At 38.1% G+C, this 19,483-nt stretch overlaps 1 protein-coding gene across 1 annotated transcript in view; it reads left to right on the forward strand.

Moving 5' to 3' along the window:
- Positions 1 to 531: 531 nt before the first annotated feature.
- SLC7A11 (solute carrier family 7 member 11) overlaps positions 532 to 19,483 on the forward strand; it is a 376,273-nt gene continuing 357,321 nt past the window's right edge. The window contains exon 1 of the mRNA XM_084972872.1: positions 532 to 720. The gene's annotated coding sequence lies outside the window, so the exon portion shown is untranslated. The remainder of the gene's footprint in view (positions 721 to 19,483) is intronic.

The following is a 19,483-nucleotide window of genomic DNA, read 5'->3' on the forward strand; positions in this document are numbered from 1 at the left end:
TTCTCCTTCAAGTTCTTTAAGGTCTCTGTTTTCCTGGCTCCTGACCTAGAGCAGTTTCTAATGTTCAGTGATGCCCAGGAGTATTTAGGTGCCCTTGTGAAGTGCTCTAAATTGCAAGAGAACAAGCCATAAGACATTTTTTTTTTCTTTGCAGACATTTCTTACCCCATCCAGTTTGCTTCCTCCCTGCTTCCAACCTGCAAACCACACCTGAACCAGATTAAACTAGTTCTCCCCAAAGCCCTTCATGCTCTCTAGATTTCTGAGCCTTTGCAGGTACCTCACATTCTGCCTGGACTGCCCTTCCTGAGTCCTTATGTGGCAGGTTGAAAGTAGACCCCCCCAAAGATCTCCATGTCCTAAACCCTGAACCTGTGAATGTTACCTGCTATGGACAAATATGTAAAGGATCTTTGGGTATTTGAAGTAAATGATCTTAACGTGGGAAGATTGTCCTGGATTACCTGGGTGGGTCCTAAATGCAATCAGCTGTATTCTTTTATAAGGGAGGCAGAGGGCCCTCTGACCCACATGGAAGAGGAAGAGGCATCGTGAAGACGGAGGTGGAGTTTGCAGTGAAGTGAGAAGAAGCCAGGGCATTCAGCAGTCCCCAGAAGCTAAAAGAGCTGAGGAGCAGTTCTCCTGAAGGCTTCAGAGGAAGCTCAGCTCTGCCAGCATCGGCCCAGTGACACTGCCTTCTGACTTCTAGACTTCAGAACCGTGAGTGAATACATTTCTGTTTCTCCAAGCCAGCAATACTCATTTGCTGCAGCAACCATGAGAAACAAATACACCCTTCATACTGTGCTAGCTCCTCCTTAATAGCTCAAGTGTTACCTCCTCCAAGAAGTTCTTCCATATCTCCCTTGGTCTAAGTTACATGAACCCCTTACATGCAAAAGGAGCTTGTTATCCCTTGTGTTAGAGAAATAATCACCTTTCACTAGAAATGTCTCTTAATTTGCTTATTTCATCCCTAAATTGTGACACCTTGAGGGCAAGGCCCACGGCTTTCATCTCTTCCTCTTCTGTGCTCCTGAAGGGGTGACACATGGTAGGTTTTTTGTAGTAGCTACAGGCAGTTCCAATTGGAAGGCACAATTACCATATTCAACTTTCTTTTCAACCTCAGATTGGAGAGATTAATCATACTCTGTTGTCCGGATTCCAAGGCATGTTTATGCTGCATTCCACCTAGGGGGTATGGGGCGTGATGCAGCTCTCAACTGAGGTAGCTGTGAGGTTGGGACCTGCCTCGTGGTCCGCACTGACCTCCTCTACACCCCGCTCCATGCTCACTGAGGAGGGCTCTTGTCTAGCTTCCCTTCTTTCTGGTGCCACTGGGCTGAGGTGGGTCAAATCTAGTCCTAGTCTCCCCTTTGATGTGAGGGACTCAGCCCAAGGTTTGGGTTAATTTCCTTCCTGTTCTTTAAAGTCTATATGTTTATTGCTTCTGACTTTTGGCGTTTTTATCCCTAATCCAGGATGTGAAGTGTTGTGCCATTGCTTATGACTTGGCATGGGTGGAACAGCCCTGTGATGTGGTCCATCTTGTGAAGATGAGCCTCAGGGTGTTGTTCAGGTCATATGCTGGCAGAGTGACTGGGTTTCTGATTTCTAGTCAGAAGGTTGTTGTGGGAATCTGGATACGGAGCCATGGAGGACCTGGATGGGCTGATGATGGTGCAGAGAATAAAGTGGGAAGGGATTACACCAAAACTCATGCTATTGTTACGTGCATTTCCAGCCCCTATTAGTCTGAATTTTCTATTTAAGCATAAATGGTCATCAATACCGAATTGGTAACTCCTGTGATTTTTTTAGAATATTAGGCCCTCTGACAGTCCCCCCCCACCCTTTTTTCTTTTTGGGGAGTCCTGTCTTTTGTCTGCTTGGTAGAACATCTCCCCAGCGCTTGTGCTCCAGGCTTCTTGTCAAATGGCCTCTCCTGAAGCTCTTACACTCTGGAACAAAGGCATGACTCTGCCGGTCCTCCTCCTCCTTTCCTCCCATCATTCCTAATTAGGATAGGACCTTTACTTATTTCCCTAGACTGAAGTGACACCAAACTGTTGGAGGAGAAGGGGGACTGAGAGAATAGTCAAGTTGGAGCCAGTCCCGGGGATGGGCAGCGAGGTGAGGAGCCCTGGCTTTGTGCAGGAAAGGATTCAAGAGTGAGTGAGCCAGAGTAAAGTGAAATTAAGTTTCTTTTAGAGAGAGAAACATTTTGTAGGCAGGATGTGGGCTATCTCTGAAGGTGAGAGTGGCTCTGAGGTGCGGGGGTCATTCATTTTTATGGGCTGGGTAATTTCAAAGACTAACAAATGGGAAGATTATTCCAAATATTTTGGGAAAACGGAAGGGATTTTCAGGAGTTGGGCCACGTCCCACTTTGAGGCCTTTTATGGTCAGACTCTGAACTGTTGGGGCTACAGTGGGTGTGTGTTAATTTGCATATGCTAATATATCACAATGAGTGCATAACGAGGCTCAAGATCCAGGGGAAGTCAAATCTTCTGCCATCTTGGGCCTAGTTGGTTATAACCAGTTTATATCATATCCTCAATGCTGTATCATTCTTTTAATGGTTGTGCCCTGCCTCCTTCATTTCTGTCTCAAAACCATGCATTTATTAAGATTTTATCAACAGTTCTGGCATAGTGGTAGAAAACACCATGGGAATAGATTTACTTACAACCACTATGAGACTTGTATGTTCTCCCACATTTCACAGTCCTAATTTGGTCTTGGGCCTCAGCAGTTACCCACCTCTCTCAAATACTCACCAGACACCACCTCTTTCCCCCCTGGAGGGCTCTGAGCAGCTGCCTAGAGCCCAAACCCAATTACCATGCAGCTCAGAGAGGGCGAGGAACTCCTCAAGCCATTTTCTGATTCAAGATGTTTGGAAAGGGAACATCCTTTCCCTTCATGGGAAGCCACAAAAAGTCTTGCAGGACAGTGCCCAGCAGGCCAACATCTGTGCATTCAGGCTTTGCTGCCTTTTGAAAACCCACAGCATGAGAGCTAACAACTGTCCAGCACGGCTCCTTGGAACAAGATTTCTTCCAATGTGAACTGAAGAAAGTTCTGCAGGTTTTTCTGGCAATCTTTTCAATGTCAGAGCTCTATTTACTGTGAAAGGCAGTGAAACATCCTCAGCAACAGAAAACTGACAGAATCCTCCACAATAACAAGGAAAACTTTGAAACACAGCACACTGCATCAGTTAAACAGAGCCTGAACCAATCCTCTCTGGCACCCCCCCTTCTTTTTTCCCTCCTACCCAAACAAGGGTAGCTCCTAAGAAGAGTTCTATTTGCATCTCAAAAACAGTATACCAACTCGTCTAAAACAACTTGTCTAAAGCATAAAACAGTTGGATGGTGACTTGAAAGTTTCTTTCAGGATCAATGGATCGATTCTTTACATTTGTGTAATTAAAGAACCCATTCTGGTAACTTCCCTCTGAGAAAGTATGTTCCACAGCTGATTGCGTTTGTGCTTCCACCACTCACAAGGCTTTAAAGGACCTTGAGGCTTTGACGTGACAGTTTTTGGGCTTCTTCTCATTAAGGTTTCAAAAACCCTGGTATCCAGGCCTTGGTAATAAAATAAAAACTTTTTCATAGTAACTCTGGCAGAACAGGTGTTTCCCTGACATGTAGTGAAAATGGAGAAAAGCAAAGCTTTTTGAATCTGGGTAAGTGTGGTGTTGATAGGCCTGGGCTGCTAAGAAGGGAGAATGGTTTTGGATAAGAGAAAACTTGGGGTTCAGGTATAGAAACTTCTTGGCAACTCAATTCCCTGTGGTGGGGTTTGGGTGAAAATGGGATTTTTCAGAATTGACAGTTTTCAAAGTAGTCCAGTTTAGACAAGTTAGCAGATGATTTTAGTACAATTTTAAAAACTTTATATTCTCATTAATACAAGATGAAGACACCTGTTAAATCATTATCATTACTGCCCAGCATTTCTCCAGAATTTGATAACAGGAAGCAAGGTCTCACCAATAACTCAATTCTATTTTCATCATTACGCTTAATTATATTAATACTTTATCTGCATACATACGGCATCGAATCCATTAGTTATAATTAAAATTTTATTTTAATTACTATTTAAGTGTTTTATTTTTGAAACTACCCTAGAGGGTTTCATTTTCTCAGGTAGTAAACAACTAGCCATTTCTCACCCTCATTTAAGTGACTTGCTTTTTCTTTGACTTTACAAAAACGGACAATTCTTGATATTTAGTTAATATATTACTTGTTTGATTTTCTATTTGTTAATAAAACATTTTTCTTTTGCCTGTTTTTTCTTGCTTCTAGAACTTTCTCTTATTAAGAGGCAAGCACGTACTTAGCTCATTAACAGTACCCTTTAATCTTGATGCAATGTGTTCCTCGATGTCAGCCTTAATCTTTAAATAAGCTCTTCTTTCAATTTCAATACACTGGAAATAAGTTCCTTTAGCTTATTAATGACTTATTTATTGACAACCTATTTTCTTGTTGGATTAAAAAATAATTATATTGGCCTGTGTTTGATAAAATTCTAAGTGAATCACTTCAATGTTCTTATCTTTCTGTCTTCAATTTAAGGTAATGAAAATTAATCAATCTGCTGTAGGTACACTAAAATGCAACTTTTCCCTACTGGGTCTGAATAACCTTCATGCATCTGCTGCCTAAAAATACATTAATGATTTTTTCTTGTTTCAGAAAAAGCTGGGAAATAACTATTATTGATTTTTGTTTCATAAAATATCCCCTATTTTTCAACATCTTTATTCAGACTTGCTTAAATTTGTGAGAACTTCAGCTTTCCTTTGAAATACTTTTTAGAAGTTAATACAAGTACTTGGAGAAAATATCTGCAAGCCATATATCCATAAAAGAACTTGTACCTATAATATAAAAAACTCTCAAAACTCAACAGAAAAGAAACAACAACAATACGGTAAATCAACTGTACTCCAATAAAATGTAATACTAAAGCCCAATCCAGTTAGAAACTGGGCAAAAGACATGAACAGACATTTCACCAAGGAGAAGATATGGAAGGCAAACATGAAAGGTTGTTGAACATTATTAGCCCTTAGGATAATGCAAATTAAAACCACAATGAGAGCTCGCCACACACACACACATTATAACAGCTAAAATTCAAAACAGTGACAATATCTATGACTAGCAAGGATGTGGAAAAACTTGATCAGTCTTGCATTATTGGTGGCAGTATAAATTGATAAGAGCCACTCTAGAAAATAGTCTGATTTCCTATAAAACTAGAGCCACTCTGGAAAGTAGTCGGGCACTTAGCATAAGCCCCAGGAATTGCATGCTTGGCATTTACTCCGAGAAATAAAAACTTGTGTTGACATCACAACCTGTACACGTACAGCAGCCCTATTTAGAATAACTCCAAACCGGAAACAACCCAAATGTCCCTCAGTGGGTTAATCGTTAAACAGACACTGGTACACCTACACAGTGGAGTACTACTGAGCAATAGAAAGTAACATACAGTTAATAATAGAACAACTTGGATGGATCTGGAGGGCATTAGGCTAATGAGAAAAAGCGATTCTCAAAGGTTATATACTGTAGGATTGCATTTGTATAGTACTTTTGAAACGATAAAACGATAGAGAATAGTGGTTGCTGGAGAATAGAAACAACACAGTGTGTGGGTGCACATAGAGAGCAGCAATATGAGAGAGATCTTCTGTGGTGATGGAACAGGTCTGTATGTTGGTGGTGGTTGTGGTTAGACAAATTTTACACAAGATCAAATTGCATGGAAACACTAATGAAAGTTCAGTAAGTTCTGTTGTTTAGTTAATAGTATTGTCCCAATGTAAGTTTCCTGGTTTGATAATGTAGAACAGTTATATCAAGTGTCAGCATTTGAGAAGTTGAGGAAGGGGTTTGAGGAATTGTCTGTATACTATTTTGGTAACTTAGGAGTTTTCAATCATTTGAAGGTACCTTGTCAGAACCTTTGTGGCAACCTAACTTCAAGGGAGGCTGCAAATAAAGGATACATGAATATTGTGTGAGCACTAATGGCCTCTGCCATAAAGAAGATGCTCTTTGAAAGATGGGTGATAGGAATAGTAAGGTGATCATCAAGATTGTCTTGATTATACTTCAGCTGAAGTGTGTTACTCTATGAAAACTTCAACGTCATGCTATCTATTAGGTATATGGTCAATATCGTTGCCTCAATTTTTTTTCTGCTGGTAATGAAATGCTGTTTTTTGCCTATAAATTGCGAATCTCATTGAGATAATAATTTGGGTCAGACATTCTTTAAAATATATATACAATCTTAAAGCCTATAGCCTTTTGTAGTCAGTAGTCAACTGATGGCTCTCTCCTGATGTGCCTTGCCGAGAACAGTAAATTCCAGTGGAAACTGAGTTTTAAAGGACTTCCAAATTCACCTACCTGTAACGCTCCAGGTAATATTTACCAGTATGCCTTATATCAGCAAGGGTACCAGAAACTCGTTTTGTTACTTCTAAATCCAGTGATATTTTCATTTCCCAGCATAGTTTTGCAAATAACAAAATGCAGGCGGATGACCTACAAACATCATGCTACACACTCCTCTGAAAGTTGAGGGACATAAACGGCCTACCCTAAGGACTTGAGGAGGGGCTTGAGTAGGTTGGAAGTCTTCCCTCCAGGCTACCATTATTCTTAGAGAATTGTTTGTATCTGCACTGGTCCTGGAAATTCTGGGGGACAAGGAATTGTGGTGCATTATGTGGAAATAAAGGGAATTAGGAAGAGCCTGGTTGAGGTCCTGGTTCTCTTTTTGCTGCCATTCTTTGGATTACTACTGTCCCCAAGGTGACAATAGAAAAAGGAAATTAGCAATGTGCCTAAGGATACACAGCCACTAGGTGGAGAAAGGGCAAGCAGTGCTGGTATTAATTCTCCACAAACTGGCTCCTCCCTTTCTTTTCCATTGTAGTAGCAGCAGTGATAAGTTGCTAAATGTTCAGCATTGCTTTTCTGAAAACACACACACATTTATTCATTTTACAACACCCGATCTGAGCCATGTCTGTGACCTATACCATAGCTCATTGGCAATGCTCAATCCTTAACCCAATGAGCAAGGTCAGGGTTTGAACCCAATCCTCATGGATACTAGTTGGGTTAATTACTGCTGAGCCACAATGGGAACTCCCAAGAAAAATAAATTAGAGGGAAACTTGTATACATTCCAAAAATTGCATTAATTTACATCAACATCTGTACCTATGTGTCTTCTGTCCTCCTGTTACAACAGAATCACGGGTGAACAATCCATGTTATCGAAGGACAACTCCACATGTGGAATAGATCGAATTCCTTTGCAGCTATTCAAGGGCATTGCTCCAGTAATTCTTCCCATCTCTTAAGTCCATGGAATCATTCCCTTCAATGTGCCAACGTGCTGTTATTTTTAACTTCTTAAATATTCATTTTACTTCTCACTCTCTCACCAGCTTTGACCCATTTCTTTCTTCGACTTCAAAGTGATAATTTTTTGGAAGGAGTGTCTACATTCACTGTCTTCAATTTAGTTCCTCCTGTTATTTTTGTTTCTCAGTCTCCTTTGCTTGTTCTTTCTCTTCCCAATTATTTAATGTTGGAGTACCTTCAGGGCTTCGGGGTTGGCCCTTTTCTCAACTCACAGTCTTTCCCTTGATTATCTTGTAGAGTCTCAGCAGTTTAAATATCATCTATGTTCCAATGATTCTGTATTTATACTTCCAGCACAGACCTCCAGTATGTTCTTTTGACAAAACTGTACCCTACTTTTGCTGGGAGGTCAAAGACACATTCCAAACTCAAGTCTAAGTCTAGACTCGTGATCTTCCTCTCCAGACGTGGTCCTTTTTATCCCTCGAGTTTCTTGGGACCAAAACCTTGGAGTCACTCTTAACTCTTCTCACATGCCATCAGTCGCTTAGGAAATTATGTTGGCTCCATCTGCAACATATGTTTAAAATCTGATCCCTGTTTCTCACTTCTACTACTACCTGATCTGAAGTACTGTTATTTCTCATATGGATTTTTGGAATTGTTTTCCAACTGGTTAGATTATTCTTGCCTTCTTAGAGTTGATTGTTTAAAACAGCAGTGATCCTATTAAAGGAACATATAACTCCTGTTCAAATCCCTTTGGTAACTCCCATTTCACTTGGTAAAAGTGAAAGAGCTTCAGTGGTTTACACTGCTATGTAGTATCTGCCTCTCAAAATATCTCATTCAATCCTCTTTATCTCCCACTTTCTCCTTTGCGTATGCCACTCTTAGGACAGAGTGAGCACATTTCTCATCATGGACTCTTTTGCTAGCTGATCCGAAAGAGGCTCATTCCCCAGGAATGACCTTCAACTCCCACATCTCCTTGAAGTATCCTTAGAAACCTCACCATCTCAATGGGCCTATCTTGACTATCCCATTTAATTGTGCGTTCTGCACTTTCCCCCACATCCCTTTACTAGCTTCTATTTTCTCCATAGCACCAATAATTGTATAACATACTAATTAACAATTGGCTTATTATTGTGTTTATTGTTTATTATCAATTTCATCCCTGTAAACCTCAGTAGAATAATACTGTTTTTTGTTTTTGTTTTTGTTTTGGATTCAATGTCAGATCCTCTAATAATAAATGCTCAATAAGTATTTTCTGTGACCAAGACTAACTATATAACTTGTAGACCCAGTGTAAAGTGAAAATTCAGGTCCCCTCCTAGAAAAATTATTATGAATTTCAAGAGCATTAAACCAAGCATGGGGCCCTTCTGAATGTAGAACCCTGTGTCGCATGCCCATGAAGTTGGCTCTGGTTGAATGAATGAATGAACAGGTGGCTTTACTTTCAAAACACAAGCAGAATCTGACCTCTGTTTATCACCTCTTCTCTTACCAATGTGGTACATGCCATCATCATTTCTTGCCCAGATAATGCAATAGCTTTTTTTTTTTTTTTTTTTTTTTTTTTGAGGGCCACTCTCAAGGCATATGGACTTTTCCCAGGTAGGGGTTGAATCGGAGCTACAGCTGCCGGCCTACCCCAGAGCCGTAGCAACATGGGATCCAAGCTGCGTCTGTGACCCACACCACAGTTCACGGCAACTCCAGATCCTTAACCCACTGAGCAAGGCCAGGGATCGAACCAGCAACCTCATGGTTCCTAGTCGGATTCGTTAACCACTGCGTCACGACGGGAACTCCTACATAGCTTCTTAATTGGCCTTTTTGTGTGTGTATATGTATTTAAGATGCAAGTGTTCTCATTTACTTAGACTCTAATGTAAATATTTTCCTTAGACTTTTGCAAGGTGGTGGCCCTGAGACAGGCTTATGTAATTTGGCTACCACTACCTTCTCTGTTTCTATTTCCTATTCCCCTTCCCTTTGCTCACACTGCTCTAATCACCTTGACCTTGAGTTCTCCCTGTCTGGTATGCTCATGTCTCAAGGATTTCATCTCCTACAGGTCTTTACTCTACTTTTACTTAAAAAAAATTTTTTTAATTGTTATTTCCCCAATACAACTTTTTTTCTACTGTACAGTATGGTGACCCAATTACACATACATGTATACATTCTTTTTTCTCACATTATCATGCTCTGTCATAAGTGACTAGACATAGGTCCCAGTACTACACAGCAGGATATCATTGCTACTCCTTTCCGAAGGCAGTAGTTTGCATCTATTAACCCTTTGACTATCTATACAAAATTACAATCTACCCCTCATCTGAATTCCTTAGTCCTCTTCCCTACTTTATTTCTTCTAAGTCATTTATCACTCTGACACACTATGTATTTCATTTACCTATTTCACCACTCTATGAAGGCAGGGGCTTTATTCTGTCTTTTGCACCACTGTATCCCAGCATCTATAAAAGTGCATAATGCATGATAGGGGTACAACATATGTTTGTGAGATAGACCAATGGATGAGTAAAGGAATGCACACCCAAAACAGAAATCTTCTAATGGAGCAGAACTTCTGGAGGAAACAGACAATGACATAAACCAAAAAATATTATAGCATGAGGGAGATTAAATTACTGAATAAAGAGACACATTTGATCTAAGACAAACAAGTAAACCATGATTTCTCAATTTGAAATATGGTAGATTAATGGAATATTACTGTTTCATATATTTGATATATATATGTATCTCGGCTATTGTATATAGTGCTGCAGTGAACAATGGGGTGCACATATGTTTTCAAATTATGGTTTTTCCTGGATATATGCCTAGGAGTGGTTTGCTAGATAATAAGGTAGCTCTATTTGTAATTTTTTAAGGAAACTCCATACTGTTTTCCATAATAGCTGTACCAATTTATATTCCCACCAACAGTATAGGTAGCTTCCTTTTTCTCTATACCCTCTCTAGCATTTATTATTTGTACCTAGAGATTATCATACTAAGTGAAGTAAATCAGACAAAGACAAACATCATGTGATACTACTTATATGTGGGATCCAAAAAAAGATATAAATAAACTTAAAAGAGACCCAGAGAAATAGAAAACAAACATATGGTTACCAAAGGGGAGAAGAGGTGGAGGGATGAATTAGAAGTTTGGGATTAACATGAACATAGAAACACTACTATGTGTATATATAAAATAGATAGCCAACAATGATCTACTGTATAGCACAGGGAACTATAGTCAATATTTTGTAATAAACTATAATGTAAAAGAATCTGAAGAATATATATATGTATATATGTATAACTTAATCACTTTGCTGTATACCTGAAACTAACACCTGAAACTAACACAGCATTGTAAATCGAGCATACTTGAATAAAAAATTTTAAAAATTGAAAGGGAATTCCCCCCGTGGCTCAGCAGGTTAAGAACCTGACTAGTATCTGTGAAGATGTGGGTTCAATCCCTGGCCTTGCTCAGTGAGTTAAGAATCTGGTGTTGCCGCAAGCCGCAGCGTAGGTTGCAGATGTGGCTTGGATCTGGCATTGCTGCAGCTATAGCGTAGGTTGGCAGCTGCAGCTCCAATTTGATCTGGGGAACTGCCATATGCCAAACAAACAAACAAAAAACAAAAAGAAAAAAATTGAAAGGGAAATTAGACCAGAATTGGAGGTCTGGGGGATCAAATGGAAGAAATAATCTGAATATTTGAGTAAAAATAAAAATTGGAAGCCCTAAGGGAAAATATAACCTTTGGTTGATACATTGTATTTCCCAACAAGCAAGTAATAAGATTTCAGAGGGAGAAAACAAAACAAAACCATAACTGATAGAAGGGGGTAAACAATAGATTAAAACTCCTCTGATCTAAAAAAACATTGAGTTTTCAGATTAAGAGAGCTCACAAAGTTAAATATAAAATTTATACGCCATTTCTTGAAATATTCCTGAATGCTGAGAAAAGAATATGTTCTAATCTTCGAAGCAGAAAGAACAAGTCACTTCTAAAACAAAGAATCAGACTTGAATCAGACTTTTTCTCTTCGAACTGGAAGCTAGAAAACATGAGGTGCCTGAGGGAAAAGTTCTGATAATCATTTCTCAGGATAAAAGAAATCTATTTAGATGTGTAGGAGGTATTAGACAGTGTGCCATCCACTTGGTCCATCTGAGGAAAAGGTGACAGGGAGAACACTACGGAGGCAAAAATCAAGTGGAAGAGAAACTCATATAGGGAAGATGAAGAGTCAAATGGTAGTTGATGAAAGCTGTAATACATATGTAATTAAGCTTGGAAGCATACCTTGGAGATGTTATAGGTTTGCTTCCAGAAACCCATAACAATACAGCAAATGTCACAGGAAAGCTAGGCACACACATTTTTGGTTTCCCAGAGCACATAAAGGTAATGTTTATACTATACTGTAGTCTAATAAGTGTGCAATAGCATTATGTCTAAAAAATGGATGTACCTTAATTTAAAAATTCTTTATTGATTAAAAAGTGCTAACCATCATCAGGGCCTTGAGCAAGTTTTTGTTTTGTTTTGTTTTTTGCTTTTTCTGGTGGAGGGTCTTGCCTCAATATTGGCGGCTGCTGACTGATCAGGGTGGTGGTTGCTGAAGATTGGGGTGACTGGTAATTTTTTTAAGGCCACATAAAATCTGCCACATGAATTCACTATCCTTTCAAGAACAATTTTTCTGTGCATGCAGTGCTGTTTAATAGCATTTTACCCATAGGAGAACTTTAAAAATTGGAGTCAGTCCTCTCAAACTCTGCTGCTGCTTTGTCAACCAAAGGTAATATTCTAAGTCCTTTGTTGCTGTTTCAACAATGTTCACAGGATCTTTATCAGGAATAGCTTCCATCTCAGGAAACCACTTTCTTTGCTCATCCATCAGAAGCAACTCCTCATCCTTTAAAATTTGATCGCAAGATTATAGCAATTCATCTACCTCTTCAGGCTCTACTTTTAATTCTAGTTTTCTTGCTATTCCTACCACATCTGCAGTTACTTCCGCCACTGAATCCTGGATCCTTCAAACTTGTCCATGAGGGTTGGAATTGGTATCTTCCAATTTCCTGTCTATTTTGACCTTTTCCCATGAATTACAAATATTCTTAATGGCATCTAGACTGTTGAATCCTTTCCAGAATGTTTTTGATTCACTTTGCTCTCATCCACCAGAGGAATCAATATCTATGGTAGCTATAGTCTTACAAAACCTATTTAAGACTTGGTATTTGAAATTATTCCTTAATCCATGGGCTGCAGAATGGATATTTTGTTTGTAGGCATGAAAACAACATTAATTTTGTGGTACATCTCCATCAGACCACTTGGGTGACCAGGTGTGTTGAAAGGAATGATACTTGTCACTGTCATTGAAAGGAATTTTTTTTTTTTTTTAATGAGCATTAGGTTTCAACAGTGAGCTTAAAATATTCAGTAAACCATGTTGTAAACAGGTGTGCTATCATCCAAGCCTTGTTGTTCCATTTATAGAGCTCAAGCATATTTATTAAGAGCCCTAGGATTTCAAAATGGCAAATGAGTGTTGGCTTCGACTTAAAATCACCAGCTGCATTAGCCCCTAATAAGAGTGTCAGCCTGTCCCTTGAAGGTTTGAAACCAGGCATTGACTTCCCCTCTCCAGCAGTTAAGTTCTAAATGACATCTTCTTCAAAGCAAAAGTCTGTTTTCATCTGCATTGAAAATAACCTTGTTCAGTGTAGTCGTCTTCAATTAATGATCTTAGCTGAATTTTCTGGATAATTTGCTGCAGCTTCTACATCAGTACTTCTGTTTCATCTTATACTTTTATGTTATGGAGTTGACTTCTTTCCTTAAACTTCATTAACCAGCCTCTGTTAGCTTCAGACTTTTCTTCTAAAGTTGCCTTACCTTCTCAGCATTGAAGAGAGTTAGTCTTGCTCTGGATTAGGCTTTGGCTTAAGGAAATGTTTTGGCTGGTTTGATTTTTCTATCCAGACCACTAAAACTTTCTTTATATTAGCAATAAGGCGGTTTTTCCTTTCTCAAAATTCACGTGTTCACCAGAGCAGCACTTTTAATTTCTTTTAAAAACTTTCCCTTTGCATTTACAACTTGGCCAACTGCTTGGTGCAAGCAGCCTAACTTTTGGTCTAAGCTGACTTTTGACATGCCTTCCTAAGATGGATCATTTCTAGCTTTTGATTTAAAGTGAGAAGACAAGTGACTCTTCCTCTTATTGTTCACTTAAGAGGCCAGAGTTATTTTGGCCTAACCCCAATATTTTTGTGCCTCAGGGAATAGGGAGGTCTGAGGAGAGAGGGAGAGAGATGGGGAGTGGCCAGCAGGCAGAGTAATCAGAACACACTAAGTTTATCAATTAAGTTCACTCTTTGGTAGGATTAAAATAGTAACATCTAAAATCACAGATCACCAGAAGAAATGTAGTAATGATAAAGCTGAACACATCACAACATTGTAAATCAACTATACTTCAAGAAAACTTTAAAATATGAAAAAAAATGTAGTAACAAAAGTTTGAAATATTGTGAGAATTTTCAAAAAGGGACAGAGACATATGAAGTGAGAAAACGCTATTGTAAAAATGGTGCCAATAGTTTTCTCGACACAGGGTTGCCATAAACCTTCAATGTGTAAAAAGCACAGTATCTGTGAAGCACAGTAGAGCAAAGCACAATAAAATGGGTTGTGCCTGTTATACAATTGAATACCTGAAAATAGATTCTAAAACAAAAATCACGGAAATAAAAAGAGCCATACTGTAATGGAACAATAATAGTCTAAAATCACAATACCAAATTAAGCAAAGCTTAGGAATTTGTTAGGTATGGTGAAGGAAATAAGGTGAAATCAATCTCAAGATTTCATTTGGTTTGGAGAGTAGGGATGGCAAAGTAGTCTAAAGGTCTAATCTACTTGGGTTAGGGTGGGAAGAAATGGGAACAGAACATCTCATTGGTGAAAATAATTGGCATATTGTGAGTTTCAGGAAGGAAAATTGCCATTATAGAAGTAAACGGCACAGTGACATGTCCCAATAAAAAGAAAAAAAAAAAATCAATGAACACCACCTTCATTAAACTAGCCCAAAATGAGAGAAAGGAAAGAAAACAACAAAATTAAATGAATACTAAATACTATGGAAAAAATAAAACCTAGCAAACTAAATGAAAATAGGCCCTCAAAAATAGTTGTATCAGGTTAAAAAACAAAATCCAAAAATATATGATTTATAGCACTTACAGCTGAATGACAGAAAAAGTGTTTGAAAGTGGAAGTTGGATTATGGAAAAAGCAAATAGAAAGCACTAGTGGTGATGTTAATATCAGACCATAATTAGTCAAACTATAAGTTGAAAACACTAAACATGATAAAAAACATTAACAGTATAAATAGGGATATTATGCAATTATGGAAGGCAAAATTTATGAGTAAATTATAAACCTGTGTGAGCATTAAAATAAATAAAGCAAAAACCTGCTAGAAAAACAAGGACAACCTGATAGATACACAAGTGTAATGGGATATTTCCAAATACATCATCCAAATGGGCTGAATCTAGCAGCTTCAAAGTAAACAAGAAAATATAAAATAGAAATAATATAACCAATAAATTTGATTTTACCTTTCCCCCTATCGTTCTGTTTTAGACAGCTAAGGCTGCCACAGCAAAACACGACTTGGTTGCTAAAACAACAGAATTATTTTCTCCGTTCTGAGGCTGGGAGTCTAAGGTTTAGACGCTGGTAGGTTTTTTCCGAGTGCCTTTCTTCTTCTTTCAGAGGATTGCCTTGTTGCAATGTCCTTGCGTGGCCTTTTCTCTGTCCATGCGTGCTCCTGGCATCTCTTCCTTCTCTTAAATGGGTATATAGATACTATTTCTATTGGATTAGGGTCTCACCCTTATGGACCTCATTTAATCCTGACTACCTCCTTAAAGACTTTATTTCCAAATAATATCACATTGGGGGTTAGGACATTATCCTATGAATTTGGCGGGAGAGGCAACATCTGGTCCATCACACTCTCACACTTTGCATGTACATATAGAATATCTACACTTTTATTTCCATAGAGCATTTACAGAATGGATTGAGTACTAGACCACACATACACGCACAGACATATACACACAAAACCTGTAACAAATTCAAAAGAAAAAAAAAATAGCCAAAATGTTAATGATAATTCAATTTAAAAAATAAGGTGACCCAACAGTATCAACTACTTGAAAATATACCCAAAATTAACTCTGAAATTAAAAAAGATACTCAAACTGAAATTATAAAATCTTCAAATAAACAAAAACATTACTTCATACAAAAAAAAAACCTGTTTGCTTTTAAAGCTATATTAAGAGGAAAACATAAGACACTGAATTCCAGAATTATTAAAGAAAACTAAAAGTAGGAGTTCCCTTATGATGCAGCGGGTTAAAGGTACGGCATTATCACTGCACTGGTCAAGGTTGCTGCTGTGGCGTGGGCTCGATCCCTGGCCCAGGAACTACCACATGCTACATGGGTGGCCAAAAAGAGAAAGAAAACTCAAAACAACTTGATACACAGTTTGAGAAATGAGAAAAAGAATAAAATTAACCATAAGAAATTGGGGAGAAACAGAATAAATATAGAAGCTGAAATGGATGTAGAACAACAAAAGGAGTCTAAAGAGAGTTCTTTGGAAAGACTAACAGAATAGATGAAATCCTCCACACGTCTAATGAGGGGTAAGAGACAAAATATAAAGTAGATAACACAAACGAAGGGCTTGAAAAATTATGTAAATGATGCTTTGTGACCCTCTTTGCCAATAAATTTGAAAATCTAGACAAAATGGATGTTTTTGATCAAAAGGTATATTACCCCGGGGGGGGGGGATATTTGACTGGATATACTGCTATAGATGGGGTTGGAAGAGCAATTAAATATCTAGTATTAAGAGTCACCCAGGTCCAGGTGGTTTCACAGCTAAGTTTTCTAGACAATCTTTAAAGAATAGATGATTATAATGTTATTTAAACTATTTCAGAATTAGACTGAAAGTGCCTCAATTTTATATAAATTTTATACATACAATTAACATTAATTGCAAAACTTAACGCAACAAATGACAACTCTCAACTGAAGAGTAGTACCACTAATTAAAATGGATGCAAACATTCTAAATAAGTAAATTCAGTTTAGCAGTATATCAAAATAGTGTACCTCTTGACCAATTAGGGTTCATTCTATAATGAAAATACAGTCAAATATCATGAAATCAATCAACATAAATACATCATAGAATGTAAGCTCCACCAGATGATAAACCATATGAGGGAAAGAATGTTGTAAGATTTCTTTCACAACTCTATCTCCAGTACCTAGAACAACACCTGCAGTGTAGTGTCAGCTCAAAGTGTATTTGTTGACTGGATGGATAATTAAGTAAATCAAAGGAGAAAGACAGACTGGATAATTACATCCAGCGGCATGTAGTAAATGTTTAACAACCAATTCTTTAAAAAAAAAAAAGTCCCAGAGGTCCCGTCGTGGCTCAGCGGAAATGAATCCAACTGGCATCCTTGAGGACACAAGTTCAATCCCTGGCCATGATCAGTGGGTTAAGGATCTGGCGTTGCTCTGAGCAGTGATATAGTTTGCAGACTGGGCTGGGGTCCCACATTCTGTGGCTGTGGTGTAGGCCAGTGGCCACAGCTCTGATTCAACCCCTAGCCTGGGAACCTCTGTGTGCTGCAAGTGCAGCCCTAAAGAGACCAAAAAAAAAAAAAAAAAAGTCCTAATCTGCTGATTTTTCTTGGTGCAAATATTTCCATCATGGCTAGTTAAGAGTTCACCAGTTCAACTATTAGCCAACATGATAGCACTAAATGGAGTTGAGAAGGTATTTTTATAGGTCTTTGTTGAGCTGGCACAGGAACACCACTGATTATGTGGATTGATGCTGAAAAGGCATTTGCAAAGTTAGCAGCCACTCTTAAATGAGTTATGGAGGGCTATTACTTAAATGTGATAAATTATATTTGCTAAGACCTCCAAATAAAGTTTATATATGGAACCACTAAAATTATTTCAACTAAAATCAAGGTCTAACAAAAATTGCTATCATATTACTCAACAGCATTTTGGAGAGACTTGCAAAGTAACATTGTTAAGAAAATGAGTATAAATTGGAAAAGAAAAGACATTCTCTTGGGGCAAAAAATATATCTAGAGAGATCAAAGTACTCTATTAAAATAAAAACTGAAAAAAGTATAAACAGTACAACAATAACAAAATGAAATAAAGCAAAAATTATTATTATCAAAAATTAATAAGAAAATGTGGTGAAGTGATTGGATACATAGTGAAGAACTGATACTTTTCCCATATTAGCTCTATGCTCTATACAACTAGAAATAGAAATGGAAAAAGTAGCCCACTAACAAGGACTTTATTTTCTATTACTGACATGTACATACTCAGATGTTGTTGCTTTTAAAATGTGGCTTTGTGATTTGGGCTAATCAAAAGGAAACATGAGAGGAATGATGTGGAGGTCAAGGATATGTACTTAGGATGAGGGGAACAAGCGTGGAGTATGGGTTTGTGTGGAACTCATTACTTGGCAATATAAAAAAATTTAATTTTTTAAAAGGTCAATGCAGGAGCAAATTTTTGTCTTTACTATTGCCAAATATTACGATTATACCTGTTTTTTTCATACATGAACTGTCTTATAATAGTTGAGGGGCCCTTTAAGGTTCTGTGTAGCATGGAGAAAACAAAGGCAGGTCTGGTCCACGGACTCTTAGAGTTCATTGCCCTCATGATAGCTGGTGCACTAAGTGAACTAAATATTCATGTCCCAGGCATGTCCAAAGGTGGATGCATTCACCAAGATGCCATGCATGCTAATATTTAAATATCTCTCAGACATTCTCCTGTTCTACTACCTCTTAACATAATCTGCTATATGTCAACATGTTTGGGGGAGGAGTTCACACTACATTGCAGTGGGTTAGGGATCCTGCATTGGCACACCTGTGGCTTAGGTTGAAGCTGTTGCTGAGATTTTTTCCCCTGGCCCAAGAATTTCCTTATGCTGCTGGTGTGGCCAAAAAAGAAAAATGTTTTGGGGGTAGGAAGACACTTTAATATTTATATTGCTGGACCACCTTGACATTTTTTCTGATGATCTTGCTTTACAAGACTTTCATTAACAAGTCAGACATTTCCAGTGGTTTCAGATTTCCTGGTAACACCATAAAAAGTCTTTGATATGTATATAAAAAGTCCTGCATTTCATAGTTTTCATGCAACAAACTGGAAATCTTTATCCGGGGAGCCACAAAAATTTTTGAGGTGGGCGGGCCGGACAGGGAAAGTACTCTAAAACCCTTGTTTCTGTACTTAGCTATGTTTTTGAATCACTTGTAAAATGAAAATGAAGTTTGGGCACTGAAAGGGTTAAGCTTTAGCAATTTGAAAGGTTTCCTCATATAGGATGTGTATTTACATACTGAAATAAATCACCCTGGTTCTCAAAACTAGTGTTGGAACACACTGTTGGGTAACATTCAGTGGGAAATAGATGATTTTATAGTTCGTGGGTACCTGTCATGAACCTTAGACGAATCTTAGTAGTTCCAAATATGAATGTCATCAAATGTATCTTCATGGAAGAAAAGATTTGAAAGTGTTTCTATACCAAGTCTTTACAAGTAAGCCTTTGTGAAGAGAAGATTAGTTGTGCAGAGAAATGAATATATGGCTCTGAGAATGCATTTGGCTCCCAAGCTGTTTGCTAGACTGCTCTATTTTTTATGAGTTTAAAGTTGAGGGCTTTGGCTTAGTTTTACTTGACAGGAACTTTCTATAAATTTAAAAACATCTTAACATATATGCAGGCAATACTACAACGAAAATAACAGAAAAAAATGGGAACTGTGTCTGGCTCAAGATGTGATTAATACTGTATTTTGATGAACAATCTGGTGGTAGTTAGA

The sequence above is a fragment of the Sus scrofa genome, chromosome 8 (genome assembly GCF_054392235.1).
Source record: "Sus scrofa isolate SSC_HxYL_T2T_F1_AM1 chromosome 8, Sscrofa_HxYL_maternal_Yorkshire_Landrace_v2.0, whole genome shotgun sequence".
Taxonomy (NCBI): domain Eukaryota; kingdom Metazoa; phylum Chordata; class Mammalia; order Artiodactyla; family Suidae; genus Sus; species Sus scrofa.